This window comes from Leopardus geoffroyi, chromosome A3, assembly GCF_018350155.1.
Source record: "Leopardus geoffroyi isolate Oge1 chromosome A3, O.geoffroyi_Oge1_pat1.0, whole genome shotgun sequence".
Taxonomy (NCBI): Eukaryota; Metazoa; Chordata; class Mammalia; order Carnivora; family Felidae; genus Leopardus; species Leopardus geoffroyi.
The window spans coordinates 11,205,255-11,218,855 of NC_059336.1; the positions used below are offsets into that span (position 1 = coordinate 11,205,255).

Consider the following 13,601-nt stretch of genomic DNA (forward strand, 5'->3'; position numbering starts at 1 on the left):
AAAAATGGTGAGAATGCCACGACTACTAATACAAGTGCTCCCGTTGACATTGACTATGTCAGGCCGTGAAAGCGTTAGAATGTCGAATTCTCCGAAACAGCCCTCCATAGCGGGTGGTATTATCATCCCCGTTTTGCAGAAAGTTGAGGCTCAGAGAGGTTAAGCAACTGGTCCGTGATGACACAGCAAGAATGTGACAGACTAGGTTTTGTCCCCGGATCTGTTCGGTACCAAAGCCTTTGCTATGTTCCCACCGCTGAGGTTCCTGAATGGGGAGGCGGGAAGGGAAGGGAAGAATTTGCCCCGGGAAAAAACTTCAAGAGCCAGACTCCGGAAATGCCCAGAGCTGTTAGTTCCCATGCCAAGGTCCCTGCCTTCCTCTCACTGTGGAGGGGCCCGGCCAGGAGGCTGAGCTGTGGTGAGGATATGTTAAAACTTACAGCAGGAGCCCAATTCTGAAATGTTCTAGGACAGGCAGGGAAGTTTCCTTTGGGGACAAGGTGGAGAGGTTCCAGTCGATTTAACTGGAGGAGACGGGTGGGGGTGGAGGGATGTTAATGTTGCTGGTTGCTGGTTAATGTTCTTTCCCAAGGGTATTTATGATTTATGCCAATGTGTTTAAACAAAATTCAACCAAGCTGGATTCCGTGCCCTAAGAAACTAAGGAAAAAGCATTCACGAAAACTACATTTTGAGGCGAATAAAAAGATATTCCAGACAACTCGCCCCTTTTCGACTCTACTTGTCCAAAGCTGCGGCTATCTTATCACAAAGACCCCTCAGCAGGTGTCTCCCAGTCTTCTGCATTCGAAGAAGCTGGTGTCCTTTCTCGGCATTCTAGGCCTCCTGTTTGGGTGGCTCAAACGAAAACAAAAGCAAAGCCCCAGACGTCCTCACTCTCCTACTAGCCAAACCCTTTTTTGGTCCTCATTTTGGGAAAAAGAAAGAATCTGTGCATTAGGACCCTTTGAGTTACGAATGACAAAGCCCCGATTCATACTGCGGAAGCAAAAAAGAGAATGCGTTAGCTCATGTAACTTAAACATCTAGAATTAGGTTTAGCATCAGCTATTGCTGGATCCATCGGGGTGGGTGGGAGTAGGGGGTCGTGGGGCTGATTTTCAGTGACCCGGCTCAGTGGAAATTTCCTTGGTGGAATCCATCATCGTGGCTCTAAGGAAGTGGCGATCTGGACGGGCCTCGGCGATGGGCACTGAGAAGTGTGGTGCTGTTAGGAGAAAGGCCACATCAGCGGAGAGCTCTCCTGAAGTTTTGCGTGATCCAATGAGATCTTAAGACTCTGAACCATTTCGGGCTTTGAGGAATCTTCCAGAGCCCCTAGCTTGGGGTGCTGACTACGTGGCACCAAATACACCCTCCTTTCTGTCCTTCGGGTCTTGGAAGACGTTGCTAATCGACCAGCACTCAGTGAGCCCAAACACAGCCTCAGAATCAATCCACCCCGAGGCTCCACCAGAAGCAACCTGTCTCCTCCACCAGTGGGTGTTGAGGGGGTGTTTATGGAGCGCCTCCCACCGTTCAATTTCTCTAACGTGAGCCGAGACCTATCTGCAATTTCTGTTCTCGGCCGATGGAGATAAGGAAACGGAAGCGCTGAGGGTTGGCCAGTGTCATGTAGGAACTCAGTGACCGGACCTCCCGACCCTTGGGCAGCCTCCTTTCCTGTGGCGTTCTCCCGATTCTAGCACAGAGAGGAGGCCCATCCCTGAGTGGAGATTTCCACTCTCGACCGCTGCTGCACAAGGCAAACAAAGAGACTCGAGGTCAGAGGAAAGCCAGAGAGCTTAGCCGCTGACCTCTCTTGCCGAGCGCTGTCTGGAGACGAGCACAGCACAGGGAGCAGCCAGGCAGGGCGAGTCCCGGGGAACCCATGGGTCAAACCGCGTGTCCGTCGCAGACGTCTCGCTGGGCTTTGGGATGCCCTGCCTTCCATGCCATAAAACCGGGTAACGTGCTCCACTAGGCTCACGTTCTCAACTGGGGGTGATGCTGAAGATGTCTTCCTTTCTGGGGGTGGGGGCGGGGCGGTCTTGGAGGGGAGGACGAGTGGCTGGCAGCCAGTCTAGGGAAGCCAGAGGAAGCAGAGAGAAAGTCTTGACATAGCCAGTTTTCTTCCCCGCTCGGCCGCGCCCAATCAGAGGAAGAAAATAGGGGCCCCAAACCGGCCGATTCTTTGCAGGAAGGTAACGGGTGTCCTGACCCCAAAGAGCCTGTTGCGAGATATGTGATGCACGAACTCAATTAGCAATTTTAGCAGAAGCCAAGAGCTTCGTATGCTGTCTTAATTGAAATGCACAAGGCGGGGGCGCCTGGGTGGCTCAGTCGGTTGAGCGTCCAACTTTGGCTCAGGTCATGATCTCATGGTCTGTGAGTTCCAGCCCCGCGTCGGGCTCTGTGCTGATGGCTCAGAGCCTGGAGCCTGTTTCAGATTCTGTGTCTCCCTCTCTCTCTGACCCTCCCCCGTTCATGCTCTGTCTCTCTCTGTCTCAAAAATAAATAAACGTTAAAAAAAAATTAAAAAAAAAAAGAGAAAAGAAATGCACAAGGCGACCTTAGGAAGCAGAGGGGGTTATTCCCCAGGAACAGACGCTGAACCGGACGCTTGGAGAGAGGGACCAGAGCTTCCGTGGCCACAGTTGAGTAAGGGCTTGAGGTCGGGTCCGCCTGACCCTGGTTCTGACAGAGCTGCACTCCACCAGCCGTGAAAAGGGACAGAACGGAGAGTGGGAGTCATTTGAGAACCACCAAGCGCGTCGCTCCCGGCGGCAGCTTCGTGCAAGGTGCTGGGTGGGAACCGAGAAGCATGTGGGCTTCCTGCCCTCGGATCATTCCCAGAGAGGACAGGGTGTGCACTTGGGACAATGTCACGCTGGAGGCTGAGTGGCATAAATCGATGCCTGTCATGGCTCCCTCGGTTGAGCCCCCGGCCCGCAGACAGGTGGAAACTTCTGGTCTACAACAAGCCCCCCCCCACCAAGGTCCAGGTGAGAAAACTGAGGCTCAGCAAGAACGGATTTCCCCCAAGCCACACAGCCGGTGAGCTGCGGGGCCAGGACTCAAATCCATCCCGGATTCCCGTGCAGCTGACTCCTCCGGGAGCCTGCGGGAAGTGCTAGGAAGCGGGTGGTGGAGGCGGTGGGGCATCTGAGAGGAGGGTCCTGGGTGGACCCCCTGGACGGAGAACCACCCAAGGGGCTGGGCCCGGAGGCCTCCAAGGGTTCCCGCAGGTGTAGGACCACCGCGATTACGGCGGCACCTGTGACGTCCGCTCCCTGGGCTTAGACCCAGGTCCAGCGTCTGGCCCTTGAGAAGCACCCAGTTTCACAGATGTGGCCAATTATTATTGCTTATTTCCTCTTGGAGAGCTACTTTTAATTTCTCTGGCCTTTCCCTTCTTCAGGGGGTCTGGTCCTCATCAAGACAGCCCTGTCTGACGACAAAAGCAGAGACTTCCAGGTAGGCTGGACGCACCCACGCCTCCGGTGGGTCTGGCAGAGGCTGGAAGGAGAGTCAGGTTTGCGGCCAATCCTTTTCCTCATCAGCAGTCAGCTCCCTGGAGCCCCTGAGAGAGGCTCTGGAGGGGCTGCTGATGGCAAAACCAGCTGGAAGGGAAGTGCGAGGGCAGATGTGGCCGCAGCGAAAGCCCGCGGTCGCCAAGCTTCACTGCAGTGAGTTGGAAAAGGTGCCCCACTTGGAGCCATGAGACCCAGGCCCAGATTCCGGGGCCACCACTCACTGCTAAGCCCTTTTGCCTCGTCAGTTTATCCCCAGTAGTGCCTTGCGCCCGAGGCACTGCCTGTCCAGTGGATGTTACTTGTCCCTGTTGTTGGCTAACCTCACTGCGGACAACAGCTGTGCTGTGGGGGCCCAAGGGAAACGGAAGACGTATTTCTGCCCCAGCCCCAGCCTGGCCCTTCTCTCTCAGGCCCCGGAACTGCCCTTAGCCTCAGGAGTTCCTGGCTTCACCCTTTGTCCAGGACCTTCGGAGAGATTCTGATAACAGCAGTTCGGAGGCTGAGAAGTTCGGGGACAGCATGTCCCTGCAACAAAGTCCTAACCTTCTTCTCCCTCCTCCAAGTGCTTCAGACCAGAAGAGGGGAACTTGTTACTTGGGACATGCAGGGACACTGCTTGGAATCCTAAACTCTGCCAAAGGGTTTCCGCCTGCTTTGGTGTGGTTCCGTGTCATACGTCTACTCTAACAATTTCAGGTAAAAATGGGACACATGGGAAAGTTATAGAGATGTTCCTTTTGATCATAAAAGAAAAAAAAAAAAAAAAGGAAAAACCCCAGACAACCTAACAAGATTAATTTGAAGAAAGATTTTGTCGGCTTGTGTAATGGAAAAGTCAGTGGTAGGGTGGGTTTCAGATAAAGTTTGATCCAGCCACTCAATACTTACACTGGGATCCAGAGTGCCCCAGCACCAACCCCTTTTCTATATACATCTGTGTGCATATGCCCCCCAGAATGGTTACCCCGACCCCCAATATCCATGACCTTTCAGCTCAAGTGTCGAGTGTCCGAGGCGTGTTCAGATATCGGTGGCCGGACCACAAGGGTCACATGTCTGTTCCACTTCAGTAGAGGCAAGATGTCTGAGAAGCCATCCCAATACCTCCTGGAGAAGTGGGGGCTCAGCCCCGGCAATGCCCCCCCTTGACCGGAGACTATCCGAAGAGTCTTGTTTTGTTCTTAATTAATAACTTCAGGAAAATTTTAAGTTTGGTTCTGGTTAGAATTTTCTTGTCTAGCTATTTCCTGAGGCTCTGTTTCTTGTTCATTTAGGAGGAGAAACGCAGACTTGGGCTCTGCTACGTGTCTGCACTGCCAGTGGGTCCAGGGTCACCCAAATGGCTGCTGACAGGTGGGGGGGGGGTGGCTTTTCCAAACAAATCTGCATTATTTTATTACTTTCATACCAGGAAGGAGGTTTGATCTTCCGCACCTGCACTTACATCATCGATTAGGCTGGAAGAACTTGTTTGGCCAAATTTAGAACTCACAAGAAGGTCAGAGGATAAATTTAGAACTGAACTCTGAACTTTGAGGGCCAGTCTGGCACTGCTAATTCCGCCTGCCCCCTTGAGTTGGGTTGGTTTTCCCTCAGACTCCTGTGTCCACAGAGTGCTTGTGGCATCGCAGGCTTGAAGAGTAAGACCTGGGATCTAGGCCTGTCTCTACTTCTCAGAAGCTGTGGGACTCTGGGAAAAGTGTTCAACCTCTCTGAGCCTCAGTTTCATTATCTTGTAAAGAATGAGGGTGGCAGTGGGTAATAAAAACATCAACCTTGGGGCGCCTGGGTGGCTCCATCGGTCGAGCGTCCGACTTTGGCTCAGGTCATGATCTCGCGGTCCGTGGGTTCGAGCCCCGCGTCGGGCTCTGTGCTGACAGCTCGGAGCCTGGAGCCTGCTTCGGGTTCTGTGTTTCCCTCTCTCTCTGCCCCTCCCCCGTTCATGCTCTGTCTCTCTCTGTCTCAAAAATAAATAAAGGTTAAAAAGAAATGTTTTAAAAAATCTACCTTGCAAAATGCTAGGAAGATTAAGATTCTTTGTTGTGGTGGTGAAATACACATAACATAAAATGTACCACATTACCCATTTTTATAATTTTTTAAAAAAGTTTATTAATTTTTGAGAGAGAGAGACAGAGAGAGTGCAAGTGGTGGAGGGGCAGAGGGAGACACAGAATCCGAAACAGGCTCCAGGCTCCGAGCTGTCAGCACAGAGCCCGACGCGGGGCTCGAACTCACGGACCGCGAGATCATGACCTGAGCCGAAGTCGGACGCTCGACCGACGGAGCCACCCAGGCGCCCTTATAATTTTTTTTTTAATGTTTCACATACCCATTTTTAGGTGTGCAGCTCTGTGGCGTTAGGAACATTCACGTTGCTGAACAACAATCACCACCATCCGCTCCAGAACTTTTTCATCTTCCTCAGCTGAAACTCTGTCCCCATTAAATGCTAACTCCTCAATCCCCCTTCCCCAGGCCCACCCTACTTTCTGTCTCCGTGACTTTGCTCTCAGGACGTCATCTAGGAGGAATCATACAATAATCGCTCTTTTATGACCGGCTTACTTCATTTTGCACAATGTCCCCAAGGTCCGTTCACGTTGTAGCCTTCCCTGTAGAATTCCCCTCCTTTTTAAGGCGGAACAGTATTCCGTTGTGTGGCTAGGCTGCATTTTATTTATCTATTCATCCGGTGATGGACACTTGGGTCGCTTCCACCTTTCGGCCATTGTGACTAACGTTGCTGTGAACACGGGTGTGCAGATATCTGCTCAAGTCTGGGTACAAACCAGAAGTGTGATTAAAATATTGCCTGCAGAGCCCTTAGCGCGTGCTTGGCATATAGTAAACATTCAGCCCTGTAGCTGATAAAACTAGCGTTAGGAAAATAGCGGGGGAAGTGTTTTGAAATGCAAATTAAAGAATGAAATGTCAAGTGAGCAACAGCTAAAAAGTAATATTCCTCCGTGCAGTTGGGGTCTAGTGGGATGTGTAATGACGTACAAAAATTATATATCTTCCTCCCGTGAAATAGGTACCATTTATGGAGCGCTTACTATGTGCTGGAAACTCTGCTAAGCTCTGTATACATTTCCTCTCATCTCCTCCTCCCACCCAAAGGGGCGGGCCTATTCCTTCATCTGACAGATGAGGAAACAGAGGTTCCAAGTGGTAACATGACTCTCTGGGTCACGCGGCCAGCAAGGGGCGGAGTTGGGATTCAAACCCCGGCCCTCGGCTCCAAGAGTAGAAAAGCACTGGAAAAAAGTGCGCAGTAAAGGCTGATCGGCCCCGGGGAGGGATGGGAGTGCTTACTTTTCTCCTCACATTGGTGTGTATTTTTGCCCCAAACCAGGGGGGAGAAAAAGCGTGTATTAAATTGGACACACGCGCGCACGCACGCACGCACACAGCCCAACACAGGAGGAGAGACAAAGCCAGCAGTAGCCAAAACTCTGCTCGATCGATGCAGACTGTTACAGGCGCAGCTTTCCAAAAAGCAGAGCTCAGTGAAATAAATATTTTTCCTGTGAGAAGAGGCTTAAGTTGGCGATCGTAACAACCCCCCGATTCATTCCAGATCCGCTCAGAGTGGCTGGCGTCAGGATGCCCATCTTGATGTACTTAGCATCACTTAGTAACTGCAGCGTGCCTGCATGTCTGGCTGGTTTCTCCCAGGCAGCAGTGTGCCAGGGTGGCTGGGCAGGGGGGCAAGAAGGAGTTTGTCTCTGGAGAATGCTCTCCCCACTCCTCCTGAGCTCCCACAGCTCCTTGGGGTCCCTAACTTTCTTTCCCTGGTAAAGCAGTGCTATTTGATCTAAAGTGGAGGGCCTGAGAATTCAGCCTCTTTTCTTGGCAAAGGCTCCGTTCTTTCGGTCCTTGGAGACAGTCTGTGGGAGGAATTTAGAATCAGGGACTTTGAAAACACATACACGTGAAGAAGCCTGGGTTATCTCAAAAGCTGGGAGCTTTACAACCCAGACAAAAATTCATTGATTGACGGAGTGATTCATTCACTCAGTTGCATGCTCAACAATGCTTTATCGGGCTACCTCCCAAGGGTTAAGATTTGGTACAAACTTAGTATAAGACAGTACAAAGCTTCTGGAGGTACAAGGTTCATTCATTCATTCATCCATGCACTAACCGATTCGTTCAGTGGGTGTTTACTGAATGCCTCCTAGGTTCCAGGTCCTTTCCTGGTAGTGCTGGTCCATTAAGAGTGTGCACTCTAGGTGGGGTGACAGACAGAAGGCAAGGAAAATACAGTGAGTAGGCTATCTGCTGGTGTTCAGTGCTAAAGAGAAAAATAAAGGAGTGATGGGAAATGGGAGGGCAGGGCTGGTCCCACTTAGATGAGGGGCTGGGAGAGGCCTCACTGGGAGGTGATATTTAAGTCCCAAGCTGCAGGAGAGGAGGGAAGATGATTCAGGAGGGGCACGTATCACGTAACAGTGACTCACAGATCATGTGAGTCCCCTTTCAATTATCTTTCAGTCCCGATTAGGCCAAAGAGAAAGTCTTTTTGTTGTTTGTACGTCCTTCGTGCCTCCCTAAGACCTACTAATCTCCCCACTTTGAAAGAACAGGCTTAGCAGGTAACGTGCCTACCTGCACTTGAACATGGCCCTGGGTTCGGTGTGAATATTTCCCACTTCCTGTTTACGTTTTTGTTGATGGCGAATGATGCAGGCTCTTCTTTTACAGTTGTGATTCAATTGTCCTTCCAAAACAGCCTTTGTTTTTGAAAAGCGAGTTGGTTTTTTAAAAAGTATTCAGGGGCACCTGGGGGGCCCAGTCGGTTAAGCGTCTGACTTCGCCTCAGGTCGGCTCAGGTCATGATCTTGTAGTTCATGGGTTCGAGCCCCGCATCGGGCTACCTGCTGTCAGCACAGAGCCTGTTTGGGATCCCTTGTCCACCCCCACCCCCCCGACCGCCCCTCCCCTGCTCGCTCTCGCTCTCTCTCTCTCTCTCAAACTAAATACGCTTGAAATAAATAAATGAGTAGGAATAAATAATTAAGTACCACAGGTGGTACTGCTGTGTGGGGAAATCGTAATGGCGGTAAATGCATGAAATCTGGGACACACTAAGCAAGACGTAACCCTTCTCCTCGAGCTGCTTGGAGCCTGGCTCGGGAAATGAAATCTTTTGAGTGGGATTCAGTCTGCCGAAGGGACTCTCTCTGAGGGCCTCTGGAAGAGGATGGAGCTTCCCGTGGCTAGGGTGGATCGGGGAAGGGGGCTCAGAAAAGGTGCTGCTGGGGGCCTGCTTCGAGGCGAGGGCCAGCGCTCGGACCCGCCCACGAAGGGCCAGCAGGGCATTGCAGGAAACAGCAGGAGCACCAAGGTCCAAGGTCGAGGGGGTGGAAAGATGAAGAAAACCAGCCAGGCAGCATATGCGGATAAGGGAGCAGAGTTGCTTGAGGAGGCAGACTCTCCGGAAACCGCCCCAAATTTATGCTAGGCCAGTGACTAATCCTAACACGAATGCTAAAACGTGTCTTTACGGAGCACTGCTTTCTTGCGTTGTCTTATGCAATCTCAGCAGACCCGCGACGGAGTGCTGTTGTTATGGCCCCATTCTACAGATGGGGAACTTGGGGGCACAGGCCAAGTCACCTGCCCAAGGCCGCGCGGCCAGCAATGACCTGTCGAGACTTTTTTAAGCCCATTTTTAAAAATCGAACTAGAACTCACGTACCATGAAGTTCACACTTTCAAAGTGCGCTGCCCCCACAAAAAAACCCCATCCCCATTAGCAGCCACCACCCCCTCCCATCCTTCTCTGCTCCCAGCCTCTGGCAACCACTAATCTATGTTCCGTCTCTATGGATTTTTGCCTGTTCTGGACATTCCATAGAAATGGAATCATATATTATGTGGCCTTCTGTGTCTGGCTTCTTTCATTCAGCGTAATGTTTTCAAGATTCATCCACAGGGCGACATATATGGCTGCCTCATTTCTTTGTACGGCTGGACATTAATTAGCCTGTTGTATGGATATACCACGTTTTGTTATCCACTCGTCGGCTGAGGAACATTTGGGTAGTTTTGGCTGCTGAGCCATCAAGAGTAAAGCTGCTTTGAACATTCGCGTGCAGGCCTCGCGTGGACATATGTTTTCGTTTCACTCCGGTGCACGTCGAGGAGTGGAATTGCTCAGCTCGGTTTTGTAACTCGGTGCTTAACCACTTGAGGGACAGCCAAGCTGTCTTCCAAAGTGGCCGCACGTCTTACGTCCCCGCCAGCGGTGTCCAAGGGGCCGACCTCTCCACGTCCTCGCTGGCGCCTGTCGTCCGTTGCTTAGGTTATGGCCATCCTCGTGGGGGGCGGAATGACATCTCACTGCGGATTCGATTTGCTGGGGAAGAAGCCAAGTGGCGTTCACTTAGAAACTTACAGCGTCCACTGCTGGTGCTGCCCAACCGGGTCCAAGGGAACAGAGAGGCAGGTGCACTGATTGAGTCTGGGCGTGAGGGTGGGTGGCCAGGGTTGGGGACTGCAGGGTTGGTGAGGGCACGTTGCCAGCAACAGAACTGGGAGACTGGACCTTCCTGTCTCCCTGGGTCCCGGATCAGCCTCTTTTCAAGGAAGGAGGCTTGGCCCCAGGCTTCCTTTACCCAGAATGAGACAGGAGCTGAGTGGCAGATTTCCTCCTCGGAACAGCCAGCGCAGAGGGGGTCTCGAGGAGGGAACTGCACCAGGGCTCTCTGTGCCCCCCGAGGATGTCACGCGGTACCACCTACTGTCTCCAAAGTTGTGGCTTTCAGGGTCCTGATTCCCCAGGGGAATCCTGTAACTCCCAGGACACTGGGTCAGGGCTCATTCCCATGTCCTTGGTGTAGGGGACAGGGCTCTGGAGACCACAGGTGCGCTGTCGTTAGCTCTCAGCTCATTTCTAATCATTCACACGTTCAGTGCTCGTGTTTCTTGAGCATTTCCTACGTGCCCTTATGACGTACCCTGCTCCGAAGCTTCATGCACATGTAATTTCCATCCCCGTTTTACAGACGAGGAAACAGAGGTTCTGGGAGGCGAGGGAGATAGTGTGGCCAAAATCACACAGCCGGTGAACGGTATGGTCAGGATTTGAGCCTCGTCTCCAACCACTAGGCACACGGCGAGCCTTCCATTTTAAGGCTTCCCTCGGCAGAGTTTGTTGGTCTCCTACCGCCGTGGAACGGGCTGCCACAAACCCAGCAGTTTAACACAATCCCCGTTTAGGAGCTCCCGGTTCCGGAGGGCAGAAGTTGGTGGGGCTCAGGTCTCTGCGGAGGGCATCGCGAAGCTGGATTCAAGATACCAGTCAGGCTGGGTTCTTGTCTGGAGGGGTCTGGGGACGAATCTGCTTCAAGATCACTCTTGTGGGCGTTATTTGGCCCCATGTAGCTACAGGACTGAGGTCCCCGCTTCCTTATTCGTTGCCAGCTGGGACCACCTTCAGCTTCTAGAGGCCCTCAGGATTCCTTGCCCCACGGCCCCCGGTCTTCAAAGCCAGCGATGCAGACTCTCCCTCACACCGAATCCCACCCCTACTTTAAACATCTTTCGGCTAGAAGAGCCAGTCCTGTTTAAGGGCTCACCTGATAAGGTCAGGCCCACCCAGGATAGCCTCCCTTTCGCCATAGAAGGTAACACAAGAGCCCATTATATTTACAGGGTCCATCCACACTCAAACGAGAAAGGATTATGCAAGGTCAGAGGTCACCGCAGGCCATCTTAATATTCTGCCTGCCGCAGAAGATCTTAGGTTCTAATAATGATGATCACAATAGCTACAGTTATACTGATACATCTTTTCATTTGTTAGTGCTTCATGGCTCTCAGACTGATTCTACATCTGTAATCCTGTTGGATGGAGCCCAACAGCGATGCTGTGGGGTCTGTGCTTTATCCCCATTTTACCCACCAGAGACAGGAGAACGCCTACCTAGCCCAGCAAGAGCTGACGTCCAGATTTCTGACCCCCAGCCCGGGGCTCTTGGCGCCCATAGTACCCCTGCCTCCCATTAGAACCCTCAGACATCTTCGCTGTCCCTGGAAGGGACGAAGCATCATTTCCAGGCAGCCCAGCCTACAGGGAGTACTTCCTTGTAAACTCGCCACATTGGGTCATCGAAACTCCAGCTTTTACAGGAATTGCCACTGGGCTGGGCAAACCTCACCTCATTTAGCAGGAAAAAACCAATAAAGCCAGAGGGGCGCAGAATCAAAACAGCATGTGTGCAGGAAGGGCCCAGCTTGGCAGGGGCCCAGCCTCCCCGCGGGGGAGGCGGTTTGGCCGAGGCTGTGAGGCGCTGGCCAAAAGCGAGGGGCCACGCGCTCCAGGGGACAACGTGTCAGGTAACAGTCACCACTGCCCTGTGTCAGCGGGCGCCAGGCATTCGGATCCCTCAAGCGTCAGCCCCCAGAGGCCCACATCTTCTAGACTTCCTGTGGGGTACCCCCTTTTATATTTAAACCAAGGCCCGAGACCCCAGTGAGAAACCCAGGACCCTGCCCCCAACCCTCTCCCTCACTGCCCCCAAGGATTCTTGAGGGTCTTAACATTTCTTCTAGGTACCTTTGTGCTGACATGTTAATTTTTAAAAATCCTCCACTCTTCCAAAATTGCTGTCTTTCCCCCCTTTATCCGATGTTGGACACTACTCCAATTCTTTCGTTTTTCCTAAACTATTGCTGACACAAGCCTGCTGGGAGAGCGGACTCTAGAGACAGCTGCTGTGAGCCCGTGAAAAGAATCTGGTGAATTTGAGCCGAGGGGGTCTCCCAGAAGGTCACTGGGGGGTGCGCACAGGCCTGGAATACAGTAAATGGGCAAAAACTAAGTCCTCACGGGGCCTGGATGGCTCAGTCCGTGGAGCCTCTGACTTCAGCTCAGGTCATGATCTCGTGGTTCATGAGTTCGAGCCCCACATCAGGCTCGCTGTCGTCAGCCTGTCAGTGCAGAGCCCGCTTCAGATCCTCTGTCCCCCTCTCTCTGCCCCTCCCCCACTTGCGCTCTCCCCTCCCATAAATAAATAAACAAGCAACTAAGTCCTCAGAAGGAAAAAGGGGTGCCTGCCATCAGGAGGAGAGAAAGTCTACAGAATTCGGGGTAATGGGAAGCCAGGGGGAGCACACTTGGAAGTAAATTTCAGAATCCCCATCCCAAAATTTCATTGCCTGGAGAATTTCATGTCTCATTCCCTCCCATCCCCCAAAGCCCTCCCCTTCTCCAGCTGTCAGTCACCAACAAGCACATTTCTGTGTTTTCTCATACTGAACTAGTGTTTTTTTTTCCCATCCACCAATGCTCGGGGCCCACCTTGACACATCTAGAATCCCCTTAGCCTGCTGCATTAAACAAAGTGTTTTCTACCCGTTATGGTTGAAGTGTGTCCCCTCCCCCCCCCACCCCAAAAGATCTGCTGAAGTCTTATCCCCTTGTACCGATGCATGTAACTTTCTTTGGAAATAGGGTCTTTGCAGCTGTAATCAAGTTAAGATGAGGTCACTAGGGTGGGCCCCAGTCCAGTGACTGTGTGCTTAGAACAAGAGGGAAATGCCTTGTGAAGGCAGAGACCCCTGGGAGGAGGCAGGCCCAAGTGGCAGAGACTGGAGAGGTGTGGCTAGAAGCCAAGAAGGCCCAAGGACAGACGACCACCAGCAACAGCTGGGAGAGGCAAGGAAGGACCATTTCCTAGAGACTTTAGAGGGGACAGGGCCCTGCCGACACCTTGATTTTGGACTTCTAGCTTCCAGAAGAGACCATACCAGAAGAGACCTGTTGTTTTAAGCTACCTGCTTTACAGCAGCCACAGAAAACTAATACACTTCCTCAGGTCTCTAACCTTGTGGCACAAAGCAGTAGACAAAGCTATAAATCAGGGCACCTGGGTGGCTCAGTCAATTAGGCCTCTGACTATTGATTTAGGCTCAGGGCATGACCTTGCAGTTCATGAGTTTGAGCCCTGAACTGACAGCACAGAGCCTGCTTGGGATTCTCTCTCTCTCTCTCTCTCTCTCTCTCTCTCTCTCTCTGCCCCTGCCCATCCCCTCTCAAAAAAAATAAATAAA

General features: G+C 52.1%; 1 protein-coding gene and 2 long non-coding RNA genes across 5 annotated transcripts in view; 2 read left to right on the forward strand and 1 right to left on the reverse strand.

The window, feature by feature from the left end:
- RIPOR3 (RIPOR family member 3) overlaps positions 1-13,601 on the forward strand; it is a 76,204-nt gene that overhangs the window by 16,848 nt on the left and 45,755 nt on the right. The gene's annotated exons all lie outside the window — the stretch shown is intronic.
- LOC123580027 lies at positions 1,571-4,321 on the forward strand. The gene is made up of 3 exons (XR_006703086.1): positions 1,571-1,967; positions 3,422-3,477; positions 4,100-4,321. It is a non-coding gene; the product is annotated as an uncharacterized LOC123580027 (long non-coding RNA).
- Positions 7,296-9,358, reverse strand: LOC123580029. The gene is made up of 3 exons (XR_006703087.1): positions 9,244-9,358; positions 7,687-7,770; positions 7,296-7,429 (listed from the first exon to the last, which is right to left on the reverse strand). It is a non-coding gene; the product is annotated as an uncharacterized LOC123580029 (long non-coding RNA).